This window comes from Leopardus geoffroyi, chromosome B2 (genome assembly GCF_018350155.1).
Source record: "Leopardus geoffroyi isolate Oge1 chromosome B2, O.geoffroyi_Oge1_pat1.0, whole genome shotgun sequence".
NCBI lineage: Eukaryota > Metazoa > Chordata > Mammalia > Carnivora > Felidae > Leopardus > Leopardus geoffroyi.
The window spans coordinates 100487200-100504264 of NC_059332.1; the positions used below are offsets into that span (position 1 = coordinate 100487200).

The 17065-nt window shown below is 36.3% G+C and overlaps 1 protein-coding gene and 1 non-coding gene across 5 annotated transcripts in view; one reads left to right on the top strand and one right to left on the bottom strand.

Annotated features, from left to right (window-relative positions):
- The window catches only part of REV3L (REV3 like, DNA directed polymerase zeta catalytic subunit), a 175006-nt gene that overhangs the window by 130543 nt on the left and 27398 nt on the right, over positions 1 to 17065 (bottom strand). The window lies entirely within an intron of this gene.
- On the top strand, positions 7640 to 7744 carry LOC123610019. The gene has a single exon (XR_006718057.1). It is a non-coding gene; the product is annotated as a U6 spliceosomal RNA (small nuclear RNA).

Below are 17065 nucleotides of genomic sequence, written 5' to 3' on the forward strand. Positions count from 1 at the left end.
GGTGGCTGAAGGACATACATATCTTGCCCTACAGCTCTCAACTCAATGGGGAAGATCAATTTTCCCACTTTACATTCACCAGTACAATTTGAGTACTACGCAAAATGAAGACAACTTATAGAAGCATCACAAGCCAAAGAAAAAACTCTGAGGACCAGAATCTTTTGTCTCAGCCATGTCTCAAACATGCTCAATATACATCCTTGAATTAATTAACGTACTCCATAACCAGAAGAATCATCACTGAGGAAATAGAAGAAAAGTTTGATGTAAAGTATTTTCTGAAAAACACAAAAAACATTTAGATAGAAAATACTGTAACTGCATCTATTAAGAGCCAGCTCCCTGGCTGGAGAGATATACTTGAAGTACTTGCTATTACTTACTTGAAATAGCAAGTATTTCAAGTATACGCACACTCTTCTACCTACAAAAGTGTATGACTTGTTTCCTTATTTATGTGAATAATTAAGGAATTTATATGATATATAAATCTATTATGCCCTTATGTGACAGGTATGTTTATATACAGTAGAATCACATCATATATGCATTTTATTTACTTGGGTAGGAAGGGATCAAGGGGGATGGGAAGAGACTCATGTAGAGAGAGAAAGAGACAAAGTGAATGAATAGGAGAACACAACTAAATGGTGGTGTGCCCAGCTAATAAATTTATGATCTAGCACCATGAAATGGGGTATATAAATCCTTATAGAATTCCTTATTTTGTTTCAGTTCCTTTGTACTTCTAAAATGGAAGCATCTCCTATTGAAAGAGGCAACTAAGTAAGTGTGATTCTGTCTAAAAGATACAGTTCAGGGGCACCTGGTTGGCTCAGTTGGTTAAGTGTCCAATTCTTGATTTTGGCTCAGGTCATGATCTCATGGTTATAGGATTGAGCCCCACGTTGGGCTCTGCATTGACAGCACCAAGACTGCTTGAGATTCTCTCTCTTCTCCCTCTCTGCCCCTCCCTCTCTCAAAATAAATAAACTTAAAAAAAAAAAAAAAGATACAGTTCAGTTTTCATAAAACATGGCCCTGATTGGGGATCAACTCTTTCAACTAGAGCTCAACTGAAGAAAAGTGATTAGTGTCTATGAGGTTATTGTCCATGAGATCATGACCTGAGATGAAATCAAGAGTCATATGTGTAGCCGAATGAGCCACCCAGGTGCCCCTATGTCTATATATAAGGAAATTTAAGCCGTTGGATTTATTAAAAGATAGTGTGATAGAATTCATGCAATTTAAGCGATTGTCAAGGAAATTCTGCCTATAAAAGGTTTTAATCTCATACGTTTGCTTCAAAACCTAATTCCCACCTAAGATACAACTTCACTGTCTTTGTCTCCATACCTACAGCATGAGTTCCTTGAACACCATGTACCATGTCTTCTTATTCTTCCTACTCTCAATGCTTAGCAGAGAGCCTAGAATACAGTAGGTATTTGATATATGTTGGGTAGGCATGTGTGGTTTGATAAAAAAGAAAAAACAACAACATATATTTGGTCTTTGTGCCTAATTCTTGGCACAGAGCTCCTAAAACCCTTGGTATTTCCTGAACAACAGGCTATCTTTGGTTATTAATAATGAACCCCTTTCTATCACAATGGAATTTATACTAATGAGTTGACACATGATGAGCTCTTTAGATGGCTTCACAACAGAGGGCTGCTTGCCCGAGGAATCAACCATATCATTACAGGATTGGTATTTTCAACCCCATTTCCCCATCTGCCACCTCACCTCCAGGGAGAAGAGAAGGACTTATGATTTAGTTCAATCATAAAGAGTCAGTGATTCGATCAATCATTCCTGTGTAATGAAACTTCAACAGACATTCTGGAACAATGAAGGCTTGGGAAAGCTTCCTGGTTGGTGCTCAGGACCCTTCTGAACTTTGCCCTATGTATGTCTTCATATGGCTATTCACTGTACACTTTATAATAAACTGTGCAAACATAGGGTTCTGAGTTCTAGATGTTATTCTAGCAATTTACTGAGCCTGAGGAAGGGTTGAGAGAACCCCCAAATTTGTAATCAGCCCGGCAGAAGTGCAGGTAGCCTGGGTATCCATTTATGGCTGGCATCTGAAGTGGGGGCAGTCTTGTGGAGCTGATCCCTTACCCTGTGGTGTCTACACTAATTCTGAGTAGTGTCATAACTGAACTGAATTACAAAACACCCACAGGTGATGTCAGAGAATTGAGAATTTGTTGTTGGAAAACCAACAAAATACGATGTCTTTCAACTAAGTCTAGAAAATTGGACTGCTTTTTTCTCCTTACAATTTCTTTTCAAAACCTAACAAAGATATTTAAAATGTTCTCCTACCTTCCCATATTTGCAAGGGGACTAGAAGGGATTGAATTAAGGATCAACTTTCCATAATAAAAAACAGTAAACTAACCAGCAATAAAATGTAACATACAAATATTTTTATGATTAATATATCCAAAATGTGATGAAATGACATGCCCAAAATTCATATGTAACTTAGTTTGCAATTATTATCATAGAAAGGAAACTAGTAATTACTTTGACCTTCACAGTGACTGGTCACCTCAGTTTGGGTACTACTTAAAGGCTCACACAATATGGTTTATCATCACATTTTTCTAAAAAGTCTAGCCTTAAAAAGTTAAACTGCTAACAGTGGTTTCAAGCCAGAATCTCCAAGAAAATGTGTACCTTTCAGACTAAATGTCATAAAAATAACTAGTGTCTATTAGCTTTTGCTAAAAATAAAATTCTGGCTTATAAAACGAATATTGTTTTGGGGCACCTGGCTGGCTCGGTCGGTAATATGTGACTCTTAATCTCAGGGGCGTGAGTTCAAGCCCCACACTGGGAGTAGAGCCTACTTAAAAAAACAAAAAATGAAAAAAACAAATATTGTTTTAGTTTCAGATGTTTTACAGCCAGTATGGTCACACATATTAATCTTTGTGGTATTTCAATTGAAAGGTAAGTAATTCAAGGTGTTGAAGTAAAATTAATAACCTGATTAATATCTGAAAATTTGCCTCTGGTGACTTAAAACAGTATTAATAGGGGTGTCTGGGTGGCTCAGTTGGTTGAGCATCTGACTTCGGCTCAGGTCATGATCTCACAGTTTGTGAGTTCGAGCCCTCCATCAGGCTCACTGCTGTCAGCATGGAGCCTGCTTTGGACCCTCTGTCCTCCCTCCTTTTCTCTCTGTCCCTCCCCAGTCATGCTCTCCCTCAAAAATAAACATTTGAAATAAATAAGTAAATAAAAATAAAACAGTGTTAATAGCTAACCAAGATAAAGTTACTACTATCCAGTCAAATTTGTATATATAAATACCTGAATTTTCTTTCAAGGACACATAAATAAAATATTACAGGTAATTTAAATCATGCAAATCTATTAAACTGCACAACCACACTATGGTAGCTGAACACTGAAGGACCTGAAAATTTTACCTAAATATAAGAAAGTGAAAGGACAACACAGGGAATAAGAGATTTAAAAATCATGTTTGATAAGGCTTACAACTCATTACTAAAAAGATAAATAACCCAATTTTAAAATGGACAAAGAATCTGAATAGACATTTCTCCAAGAAGACATAAGAATGGCCCATAAGTATATGAAAAGATGCTCAACATCAGTAGCCATCAATGAAATGCAAATCAAAACCACAATGAAGTACACTTCACAACCACTAGACAGCTATAATCAAAAAGTCAGACAATAACAAGTGTTGCAGAGAAACTAGAAACCTCATATACTAGTGGTAAGAATGTTAAATGGTGTAGCTGCTTTGGAAAATAGATTGGTAGGTCCTCAAAAGATTTAACAAAGTTATCATAAGACCAGCAATTATATTCCTACATATTATGTATATATATGTAGGAATAGATGTATATGTGTGTGTGTGTGTGTGTGTGTATAGCTATATATATATATAGCCCAAAATAAATGAAAAAAATATATATATAGCTATATAGCCCAAGATAAATGAAAACATACACCCACACAAAAACTTGTATATGAATGCTCATAGTAGCAGTTTTCATAATAGCCAAAAGGTGGTAATAACTCAAACGTCCATCAACTGACAAATGGATAAATATCACGTGGAACAACTATACAATGGTTTATTCAGCCATTTTAATGGAATGAAGTACTAACAGATGGTATAACATGGATGAATAGGCAAATTTGTAAAACTGTATCTGAATGAAGCTCTTATATAATTTTTTAACCTACCCATAGTCATGGTTTGTTTTTGTTTTTGTGAGGTCTCTAATAAGAAGATCTAATTCTGTATATACCATTAGAGTCAATTCATACATTAAAATGAATTATTGGAGGGCATCTGGGTGGCTCGGTCGGTTGAGCGTCTGATTTCGGCTCAGGTCATGATCTCACATCTCGTGAGTTCTAGCCCCGCGTTGGGCTCTGTGCTCAGAGCCTGAAGCCTGCTTCAGATTCTGTGTCTCCCTCTTTCTCTGCCTTTCCCCTGCTCGTGCGCTATCTCTGTCTCTCTCAAAATAAATAAACATTAAAAGAAATTATTTTAAAATGAATTACTAGATTTGCATCACAGAAATCATGCATATATTGAGAGACGTATGAACATTAGCCACTAAAACAACTTACATATCTTTATTTCCATTTAATCATGCACTAAGTATACTACTTTAAACCTTCAATCACATTATGATATGTTGTCAAGTTACAGAGAGATGTTCTACTTAATGTGATCATTACCAGAAACAGATAAAAAGTTAAAGATTAAGAACTATCAATGTAAGAAAGTTTTTTCAGACAGTAAAACTTTCAGACTTTACTTAAGAACAATAAAACTGAACTACCAAACATACTTAATATTTGCTGTCAAAAGGTAGAAGCAGCATAGCCTCTTCCCAACCCTCAAACCACCCCCCCCCCCAAATGTCACACAACTTTGTATATGAATTAAATAGAAGTTTTCTTAGGACTGTGTTTAGTTACTTAACAGTACCAGACTGATAAGGCCAATTAGTTCTACTAAGCATAAAATTGGTTACTTGGGGGCCTGAATAAGGCAGTTATAAGTCATGAAAATTAGAATTCCAAAGTGTTGGACAAAAACATATTGCCAAACTTATCAAACACAATGCAAACCAGAAGTCAGTGGAGTACCATCTTTAAAGTATTAAAAGAAAAACTGAATTTTTTTTAGTGATTGCTTTAGAGTTTGTAGGATACATTTACTCTAAACCACCTCCACTGTCAAATAACATTATACTGCCTTTCATGGGTAAGTGCCTTAAAACAGTATTCCAAATTCTTCTCTCCTGCCCCTTATAACATTGCTACCTAATTTCACTTATCTATAAGCTGTAATCACCCAATAAATTGTTTCTATTTTGAACTTCCCTATTACATCAATTAAGAATAAGAAAACAAAAGGTTTTATTTTACCTTCATTCATTCCTTCTCTGATTTTCCTTTTCTCTGAAGAATTTAACATTTCTTGCAAGGCAACGTAACAGTTCTTGTTTTTGTCTGAGAAACTTTTTAATTTCCCTTCACTTTTGAAAGATAATTTCAATGTATACAGAATTTTAGGTTGTTGATCTTTTTCTTTCAACACTAAACACTTCACTCTTCTCTCTTCTTCCTTGTATGGTTTGTGAAGAGAACTCCAAAGTAATTCCTAACCTTCTTCCTGTATAGGTAAGGTGTTTCTTCCGCTTCTGGCTTCCTTCAAGATTTTCTCCTGGTCTTTGGTTTCCTGCAGTTTGTATATATGTCTAGGTGTAGATTTGGTAGTTGGCATATTTCGTGTCCTCTGAGCTTCCGGGATTGGTGGTTTGGAGTCTGTCATTAATTCTGGAAAATTCTCAGCCATTATTACTTCAAATGTTTCTTTTGCTCCTTCCTCTTTCTGATGAGTCAGCCCACGAAAGGCATTCTTCACTTGTTACAGTACTTTTGATTTCTAGTAGTTTCTTTTGATTCTCTCTTAGGATTTCAATCCCAATGCTCACATTACCCATCTGTTCTTACATGTTACATTTTGTACACCTTTTCCATTAGATGCCTTAAGCATATTGATCATAGTTTAAATTCACCTTCTGATAATTCCAAAATCTCTGCTATATCTCACTAGGAATTAGGCTGTATTTACTGTATAAAATTTCCTCAAACGTCCTGTGGGGTTTTTTTTTTTTTTTTTTTTTTAAGTTTATTTATTCAGAGAGCCAGAGAGAGCACACAAGCAGAGGAGGGGCAGAGAGAGAGAGGGAGAATACCGAGCAGGCTCTGTACTGTCAGCGCAGAGCCCAATGTGGGGCTCAAACTCATGAACCATAAGATCATGACCTGAGCTGAAATCAAGAGTTAGACGCTTAACCAAATAAGCCACCCAGGTCCCCCTAAGGTCCTTGTTTTTATCTCTCCTTGTTGCCTTTGGGTTTCCCTAGAAACTCCTTAAAGTGCAAGCCTCATAGTTCTTTAACCTGTAATCCCTTATTATTACACAGGAGCCCTGTTGATGTAAAATGTAAGGGGAAGGGAAGTATTCCATAACCCTATGATGAGGTCTGAGTCTTTTAGAGTGCTTTTGAAAGTGCCTGTCTTTTTTCCCCTCTTAGAAGAGACAGCAAGACTAGAGAGGAAGTTGATTTCCCCAAGTTGGTTAGGTTCTGGGAGTTTCCCCTTTGGGCAAGGAGAGAACAGAATGCTGTGAGCATACTGCAACATGGTGACTACTCCTCTCCTGCTGGAAGCATGAGGAAATAACTGTATCCCCAATCTCTACTGTGAGAACCTGGCGGAGCTTGTGGAGGAAAAACTTACAAAAGTGTGGGGAGCCCTCCTAAAACTGGACCCCAGGAGTTTTTAACTATCAAGCTAATCCACACTCAGCTTCTGACTGGTCATCAGTTACAGTTCTCCTACCACTTCCTACTTACATTAGCTTATGCTCCCAGCAAGCTGTGATTCTTTGTATTCACCTGTCTCCCCAGTTTGGGGGGCATTAGTTTACTCTGTGACCTCAGTTCTCTGTCGTATCTAAGAAGAATTGTTGCCTTTTAGTTTGTTCAACTTTGTTCCTGTTTTAAGGACAAGAGTAGTGACTTTTCTTTCATGTCTGAGTGGAAACCAGAATTTTTACGCCCTTTTGATGTCTTTCCATCATTCTTTGTACACTTTATTTTCTGGAACAATAAGATGTTCCAGATTCATCTTGTAGTTTTCTCAAGGGAGTCTTGGTTACTTTTAGTGGAGAATATTGTTTAGAAATCAAGATGTGGATACAAAGTATACTCATTGCTATGGGGGGTATCATCTAAGCACCACACTGAGTTTATATATTTATATACATACACACACATCCTATATTTCTCTATCCATCTATCCTTCTCTGCATATGGTAAAAACAGTTCATACTCATACCTCCAAATCCAACCCAACACCCCAGAGACATTCTAGCTGTCCCTATATTCATGTTTTTCTCTTGTCCAACAGTGAGAAACCTGGCTTTTATTTTCCTAATATATTTATTCGTTTGCATAATCCTAAAAAACATAAAAAGTAGTTTCAGAACTACTACCTACTACCACTAAGAAAAGCACATATACTGACTAAAATTCAAAGTATTTGTTTAGTGCTCATTTCGGCAGCACCTATACTAAAATTGGAATGATACAGAGAAGATTAGCATGGCCCCCCGTGCAAGGATGATTGGCAAATTTGTTTATTCTTCCTTTGTAGCGGGGAGGAGTGGTAAATTTTCCAGATAATGAAATTCACAATAACTATACCTTATTAATTTTGACAAATGTGTGTATCTTTATTAAGTTATGGAACATTTTCTATTTTCATCACCTCCAAAATTCCCTTGTACTACTTTTCGGTCAATCCCCACTTCCTCTGAGGCAATCAGTGGTCTGATTTTTCACAATAGTTTTGTCTAGCACTTCATAAAAATGCAATCACACTGTATAATATTCTTTTGTGCCTGAATCCTTTTGCCCAGCACTGTGATATTAATATTCATCCAGGATGTCACATGTATCAGTAATTCATTCCTTTTTGTTGTTCCAAAGTAACTTCTTCTATGGATGTATCAGTTTGTTTACCCATTTTATATATGAGACAAGAGATTCAAAGTGCCTAAAGTCACACAGTTAATTGGAGGAGAAGAATTCTAAGGACTTCAGAACCACAAGTACTATAAACTCTTGATCCTTAGTGTGGTATTCTTTGCACTTTACCAAAGCACCACTTCAAACAAATTTTTAAAATAACAACGAAAACTGTAGGGATATATTTTTTATCATATAAATTTAGTGATTTATAAGGAAATACCTATATAATCACATCACAGATGTAATATTTTTTTAAAAAATCACTGTGATAATTTTCAATAAATTCTTAGTAGGAAATGAAAAATATCCAAAATGAAAAGGTTATTGAATCAAATATTTTTAAATCTTTAAGAATATCTGTACAGGTGACAACACTGACATTTCTTCCATAATCCATGCTCCTTCCTAATCCTTACTTCTGCCAATGCTGATTTCAAATTTATCTGGCATTTCTCAAATATCTCTTAAACGTTTACCTTATCTTCAGTCAATTACAGGAAAGTAATTTGTATATTCACTAATGTCTTCAGTTTAAACTTATTAACTACCAAGAAGAATACTCTCCTAATTCTAACATTCGTAAGCAATTTTTAGCCTTCTGAGTCTCTCAAGTCTGCCAAATCATCCATTTTTAATTCCCTACTTAGAAAATCCACCAATCTATCTCTCCTTAAAACATAACATAAAAGACAGTTCTTCTTCAACCCATAATCTTTAAGCTCCTTCTCAAACTACAATTGACTGAGTAATTCTGATCTAAGAATGATAATTCTTCTGTAGTTTGAAATGCTACTACTTTCCCCTAATGATGAAAGTTTATGGTAGCACCATTCAACATGACCTTAAGTCACTGCCATAGACTGAAGGGTCAAAAGTAGACCACCAAGAGGGAGACTGCCATTAGGTTGGGTTGTCCCATCACCTCCTCTATTGCCCCAAACATACATACCCTGTATCTTGGCCCAATCTCAATGAACTTGCTTAACATGAAGTAATGGAAAATTTGAGGTCTCTTCCTCAGAAGATATGAACGGATCTATGGACCTATTATATTTGGTGTAAGTTCCACTGTATGGTTCCCCTCTAATAGGTTTCTAGAGCTCTCAGGTATTCCAAAACAACATCCATCTCATAAGAACATGGTGAAGTATAAAGTACACCTTGAAGTACTGAGCACATGTAGATGCTATTTTAATTTGAAATGCTCCCACAAGTTAGGGATTATTATCCTAATTTTCCTAACATGAGAACAGATTAACTTTAGACCTAATCTACCATATATATGATGGCCCAAGAACTTAGTCTATAACATGAATAAGGTACATGAGACCAACTGATTTATCTTATTTCATTTATAAGCCACAAGCCTTAGCTCATACATAATTTATATGAAATAGAATTCAATTATTATTTTAAGTGAAGAAAATGAAACATTTAAGATGTAATCAGAGTGGTGAATATAAAACTCTATAACAAAACTTCCCAATGCCAGTCACTAGATCAAGGACAAATGATGGTTTCATTATTAACAGCTATGGCAAAGACAGCTGTTTAGAATAAGGCTTCATCTTTTGGTTTTAGGTTTTGAAAATTCCTGTGAACTTCTACTTTAATTGAAATTTTTGATATAGCCAAGATAACATGTCTAAACAGCTGGACTCCACGTATAATGAAATTAGGCTTACTTGAAAGAAAAAAAAATGCCAGGCCTGTAATGTTACCTGCTCATTTTTCCTTTTTGCTATTAGAAAAATTTTACAAAGTAGGTTAATGTTTAAGGCATACTTTCCTCAACTGGCAGAGAATGTAATAATTTACATCCTATTTCTTTCCCTAGAAATATAGTGGCCAAAATAAGGGAGATTTACGGAAGGCAATGATTAATCCAGAGAACCAACCTAGGTAGTCAGGCAACTGATCATCCCATCATCTTCCAGAATTAACTGGAGATAATAAGATAGAAATGAGAAAAGAACATAAACTCTTGGAACACAGCAAATTGCCTTGGAAGGGAAGGAAAAATGGAAACTTTTGGTCCCAGTTAAAGTGTCGATGAGAATACACTTCTATCTGAATGTTAAAAAAAAAAAAAAAAAAAAGTGTTAAGAATGCAGGTAAAATAAAGACAAGACAATTAAAGGTAGTAAATAAATTTAGAAACTGGATTATTAAAATTATGCTTACAAAGCTTACAAAGAAAGTATCTTTTAAAAATATTTTCTTGCCTATTGTTGTACAGAAATTAGAATAAACTATCAACCATACATTTTTACTGAACACATAGTACATAAATGGTTTTTTTATAGGTAATAGGGATTTTAAAATGAATTAAATATAGTCTCTTGCCCCATCCCCAACTGGGGATAGGGTTTGGGGCACAAAGACACATATAAAACATTACAGAAGTGGCAAACAAAATGCCCAGGGAGCCTAGAGAAAAGAGAAATTATTCAGAATGGGAGTGTGGCAAAAAAGATTTCACCAAAGTGCTATTTACACTGGGCTTTAGATGGGCAAGAATTTAATAGGCAAAGACAGAAAAAGGTAAAGCAAGAAAAAAAACCAGAAGGAATAATATATGAAAGGTATGGAAGTTAGAAAAAAGTGTAGGATATATTCAGGAAAATCCAAGTATATAAGTGGGGCCGGAATATAGGGTTCATAGTAATGAGAGAGAAAAATGAGAAAAGAAAAGCCTAGGGGGGCACCTGGGTGGCTCAGTCGGTTAAGCGTCCAACTCTTGGTTTCGCCTCAGGTCACCATCTCACGGTTTGTGAGTTCTGACCCCACATCTGGCTCTGCACTGACAGTGTAGAGCCTGTTTGGGATTTTCTCTCTCCCTCCCTCTTTGCCCCTCCCCTGCTCATACTATCTCTGTCTCTCTCAAAATAAATAAATAAAATTAAAGAAAAGCAAAGCCTAGAAAAGCAGATTGAAAAAGAGATTGAGGAAGTCCCTAAATATTACACAAAAAGTTCATTTTTAGCAGTGGGGATTCAAATTATTTTGAGCCTTAGAGGCAAACAGAATCTAGGTTCCCACTATCAGATGAGCCTGTGTACGAGTTAAATTTCACTTGAACAACTGTGTTATCTTACAGCCATCAATCACCAACTCTCCTGCAAGATTTAGAATCAGAATAAATGCAGAAGCAAGTTAAACACTAAATTTTAAAGCAGATTCAGCTGTTCAATGGTCAACATGATTACAGATAAACAGGGTAACCATATAATTTGTCATCTAAACTGGGATTTTTCAGAATAAAGGGGGGAAACTATTATTAATTATGCTAGTATTAATTAGGAATGTCCCAAGCAAACTGGGATGGATTGTTAGCCTTGTTATAAAAACTCCCCAAATCAAAGGGACTCCTTACTTTTTCTTTCTTAGATTCTCTTCAGCGGGAAACTCCTACTAGGAAGCAGGAGAAGAATCTAGTATTTCATATTGAGATTAGTGGCTATGGCATTTTAAAGAGATAGGCACACATTAAAAATGAATAACAGACCTATTCTTTTTATAGTAACAGAGACTTGAAGGGTGAATAACTTCATGCAAATCTGTCAAAGACTTCTTTAACAACAACCATGAACACAGAGGAACTACATACTGATTACTAACCTCACAAAAGCACATTTAGACTTAGATGGTATTCCCAGAGTTTCTGTGTTTATTTGAAAACAGGTTAATTTTCAACTATACCAACCATCTCAAAGCATATTTCTTTTTGTTTTAATACACTACAAGAAAGAAAAAATGTTTTTACTGCTAAAATTACAGAAAACACTTCATGGTTTGTTATGTGGGTGGTTGCAACACTTGGCCTTTAACCTCTTGCCAAATACCACATCACATGTGTTCTGAATCACCAGTAAACCCAGATGCCCTTATATGAGATATTTCAAATCCATCCAGAAGTTAAGAGACAAAACAATATGGTCCTCATGAATGAAACAAAGAACTTCTAAAAGAGAGAAGAGAGAGAGGAGAGAGAGAGAAGAAAAAAGAAAAGGAAGGAAGGAAGGAAGGAAGGAAGGAAGGAAGGAAGGAAGGAAGGAAGGAAGGAAGGAAAAAGAAAGAGAAAAAGAGGGAAAGGAAGGGAAAGGGGAAGAAAGAAAAAGGGAAAGAAAGGAAGAAACAAGCGAACCAAGAACTTCTAATGTCAGGACTTGAGGAAAATAATTTAACTGCTTTCTTTTTCTTTTAATGTTTGTTTATTTATTTATTTATTTATTTATAATATTTATTTATTTTTGAGAGAGACAGACAGAGCATGAGAGGGGAGGGGCAGAAAGAGAGGGAGACCCAGAATCTGCAATAGGCTCCAGGCTCTGAGCTGTCGGCACAAGGCCCAATGCAGGGCTTGAACTCAAGAACAGTGAGATCATGGCCTGTCCAGAAGTAGGACGCCCAACTAACTGAGCCACCCAGGTGTCCCCTATTTATTTTTTGAAAGAGAGACAGGGTATGAGCGGAGAAGGTGCAGAGAGAGAGGGAGACAGAATCTGAAGGAGGCTCTGGGCTCTGAGCTGTCAGCACAGAGACTGACAGCTGGGCCCGAACTCATGAACCATGAGATCATGACCTAAGCCAAAGGTGGACACTTAACCGACTGAGCCACCTAGGTGCCCCTAATTTAACTTCTCTCTAAATATTCATTCTGGTCAAAGTCTAAGACCAGATAAAAAAGGTCTTGCCACAACAAAAAGAAGTCAAAACTTTTGATATTAAAAAATATTTATAATCACCTTATGCCAGGGGTTGGTCAACTTTTCCCCTAACAGGACAAATAGTAAATTGTTTAGGCTTTGTAGGCCATAGAGTCTCTTCAAGTATCCATATCTCTCTCCATCTTTTTTTTTTTTTTTTTTTTTTTTTGGAGAGGAGAAAGAGAGACAGAGAGCACTGTGTACTTAGTATGGAGCCCAATGCAGGGCTTGATCCCATGACCCTGGGGTCATGACCCAAGTCAGAATCAAGAGTTGGACGCTCCACCAACTGAGCCACCCAGGCACCCCTATCCTTATCCTTCTGAAGCACAACAGCAACTACAGACAATATGAAAATGAATGGAAAGGGCTGTGATCCAGTAAAACTTTACTTACAACTGGATTTGGTTCTCAGGGCTGTATAAGAGTATAAGCTCTTTTCTAGAATATAAGCTCCTTTTTATCACTCTTGTCTTGGATAGTGCCTGGTACATAATATATGCTCTGAAAATGTTTATAGATGAATATTATTTAGTAATCAAAAAAGAAGCAAAATGTCTGAGCTACCGTGGGACAAACATCGTGCTTATTGAGTATTATTTGAGTTATTATTCTAGTTAGAGTTCATAGGTTGTTATTTCTCACATAAAATATATAAATATTTTTCATTAAAAAAAACTTTAATTGTAATATTAATCATGTCACTACTGAACTCTGCCTACCCAAGATTAATACTAATTTTCTGGCTTTTCCAGGCCATTTACATAAATAGGTAATCTGATTACATAGTGTAAGGACTGGAGCTGAAAGGTCATGTTGAGTTAAAGCCAGGATTAATACCATGGCAAGTGAGAGTCAAAGGCAGGTGGAAAGAACCCTGCAGAGAAGATGTGTGTGCAGGGAATGGAAGAAAAGACAGAACTGTCTGTACCATGCAGGGAAGATCTGAGAGATTTCTCTGCATTATAATAATAAATCTCCTTTTTATTAGAGCTTCTTTGAAAGGGCTTCTATTCTTTGCAGTTAAATGATTCCTGACTAGAAAATGGATTATGAAACATTTTGGAGAGGAGTTAATATTTGAGATGAATTCTTAAAAAATGAAGACAGGGTTTCTAGTCTACATGGAGTAATAGAGAACAGATTTACAATCCTGCCTGAAACAACAACAACAAAAACAGAAGAAATATATGAAACAATAGTTTCCACACATTGGACAATGGCTGGTATAGGAGAGTAATCCCTGACAGAAGGGAAACAAAGTCAGCACCCTGGGAGCAGAGGGAGAAGGAAGCCAAGTGGAAGCTCAACAATCTCCCTGAGCTGAGAAAGTATGAGTCCAAGACTGCTGGAATTTGCCTGGGAGAGTACTAGAGAGGAGAGAGTTGCAGAGAGATAGTAGAGTAGGTGTGCAGAGGGCCCCGTCAAGACTATTGAGTAGTATAGTATCAGCACATGCTTGTGAGGAATCTACCCAAAGCTAGGAAAAGAACTAAAAGGGACAGAGGGAACAATCCCAGGGGGTCAGACAGTGGCAAGAATAATTTGTTTCATCTAGAAAGGAAAAAAAAATCTCATATTTCCCAGGACATCAGGCAGAACAATCATAATGTCTCAGTAGTGGCACAAAATTAGTCCTAGATAAAGTTTGCTCTGGGTTCCACCTGAACAAGCATAAAAATAGCACTGAAAGTGTCAAACTCTTTCCAAATAACAGTGTCCCAGAATAAAACTCAAGAATACTTCTAGGGGTGGGGTGCCTGGGTGACTCAGTCGGTTAAGTGACCAACTTCGGCTCACGTCATGATCTCACGATTCATGAGTTCGAGCCCCGCGTCAGCCTCTGTGCTGACAGCTCAGAGTCTGGAGCCTGCTTCAATTCTGTATCTCCCTCGCTCTCTGCCCCTCTCTCACTCACACTCTGTCTCTTTCTCTCTATCTCAAAAATAAATAAACATTAAAAAAAAAAAAAAAAAAGACTACTTCTAGGAGTGCCTGGGTGGTTCAATCGGTTAAGCTTCCAACTCTTGATTTCAGCTCAGGTCATGATCTCACAGTTTTGAGATCAAGCCCCACATGGGGATCTTTGTGGGCGTGAGCCTGCTCAAGATTCTCTCTCCCCTTCCCACCCCTCCCCCACTCTCTCCCTCCCTCCCTCCCTCTCTCTCTCAAAAAAAAAAAAAAAAAAAAAAAGTATTCTAGAAATACAAAATATCCCAAACACAAGGTTAAATTCACAATGTCTGGCATGTAATAAAAAATTATCAGGCATGAAAATAAATAGAAAAATATGAGAAGAAAAAGCAGCAATAGAAACAAGGCAAAAACTGATAAATACTAGAATAAAAATATCAAGATAGTTCTTATAACTGTAATCTGTATGTTGAAGAAGGTAGAGGAATGCTTGGACATGTTAAGCAGAGATGTGGACAACATAAAAAGAATGTGAATCAAAATTTTCATCTTACCAGAGATGAAAAATAAATGTTTGAGATGAAAAATACAATGAATGGAATTAACAGCATATTAGAAATGGTAGAATTAAAGATTAAGAACTGGAAAACAGCAACAGAAATTACTCAAAATGAGGCATAAAATAAGCCTGAAAAAAAAAAACGAAAATGTTAGTAACCTACACATGAGCTTTAAGCAGTCTCATATACTTGTAATCTGAGTCCTCAAGATGGAGGATAAGTGCTATATAAAATTACAAAAAAAAAAAAAAAAAAAAAAGCGAGAGAGAGAGAAAGATAAAGATAGGGACGTATGGGCTTAAAGTAGTACACAAGAGCAAGCTCTAATGGATTATGGAGAGTAGGAAAGAAATGGCAATGGCATTTGTCTGACAATGGCAGACAAGTAACACAGCTAGAAGCTGCTGCCTCTAAGAAAGAAGTAAGGACCCAGATTAGGATGTGATGGTAAGAAAAGAGAGAACTGAAAACATTTTAAAGGAAGAAATAATAGGAATTCATGATTAACTATATACTGGAAAGGACAATGTTAAGTTTAAATTTCGAAAATGACCAAACTAAGTTTGAATCCCAGATTTTTTTACTTATTATACGAAGTTGGAGACGTTATTTAATATCTTTCTGCCTTAGTTTCCTCATTAGTAAACTGTAGAATATAGTAGTACCTATCTAATAGGGCTGTTTTGAGAATTAAATGAGTTAAAACATGGAAAGTACTCTGACATGTAGTAAGTGCTTAATAAATACTGGTTATTGCAGTTCTCAAACCTTTTGGTCTCAGGACTATTTTTCACTCTTAAAAGTTATGGAGGACCCCAAAGAATTTTATGTGGGCAGTCTATCAGTATTTACCATATTAGATATTAAAACTGAGAAATATATAAAGTATTGACATTTTCACTCATTAAAATTAATAAACCTATTACATGTGCACATGAATAACATTTTGTTTTTTAAAAGAAAAACATTGGTGGGAAGATACAAACTGTTTTACATTTTTGTATATCTCTCTAATGTCTGGCTTACTAAGAGAAAGCTGGGTTCTCCTATCTGCCTTTGTTCAATCTGTTGCTTATGTTATTTTGGCTAGGAAAGACAACCAACCAAACTGTGTTATGTAGAAGCTAATACACCCAAGAAAACTAAGATAGCATCTCCTGGGCAGAACAACTAAGTTTTAAAAAGGGGACAGCAAATTATTCATTCTTTAAATCTTAAGAGTGCTCAAGAGCAGAATAAGATATTAACTACAAACTATTTTAGTCAGCTCACAAGAGAAAGAGCCAGAGAAACTATTTGTTTATTAAATTTATCCCACATGAGCTGTAAGAAGAACTGCAGAAAGGAGATGGAACCACAAAGAATTCCCATATAAGATAAAAGAGATGCACAGTTCTACATGAAGATGCACAGCTCTCTCTAGGCCTGAGCTGAGAGTTTGGAAAGTTCGAAGTGTAAGAAATCAGATCTCTAAAGGACACAGAAAAAGAGAGCAGGGCCAAGTAATGGAATCTGGGGCAGGTGGGGAGGCCAGGGGGGGTGCCAGTACTGGAGAGAAGGAAAACAATCTTCTTTTTATGGGCAGAAGACTTAAATAGATACTTCACCAGAAAAGATACGTGAATGGCAAATAAGCGCATGAAAAGATTTACAGTATCCTTAGTCCTTAGAAATGAAAATTAAAACAACGAGATATCATTACATTCCCACCAGAAAAAGATACAATTTTAAAAAGACTAAACCAGAAGCAAATGTTTGG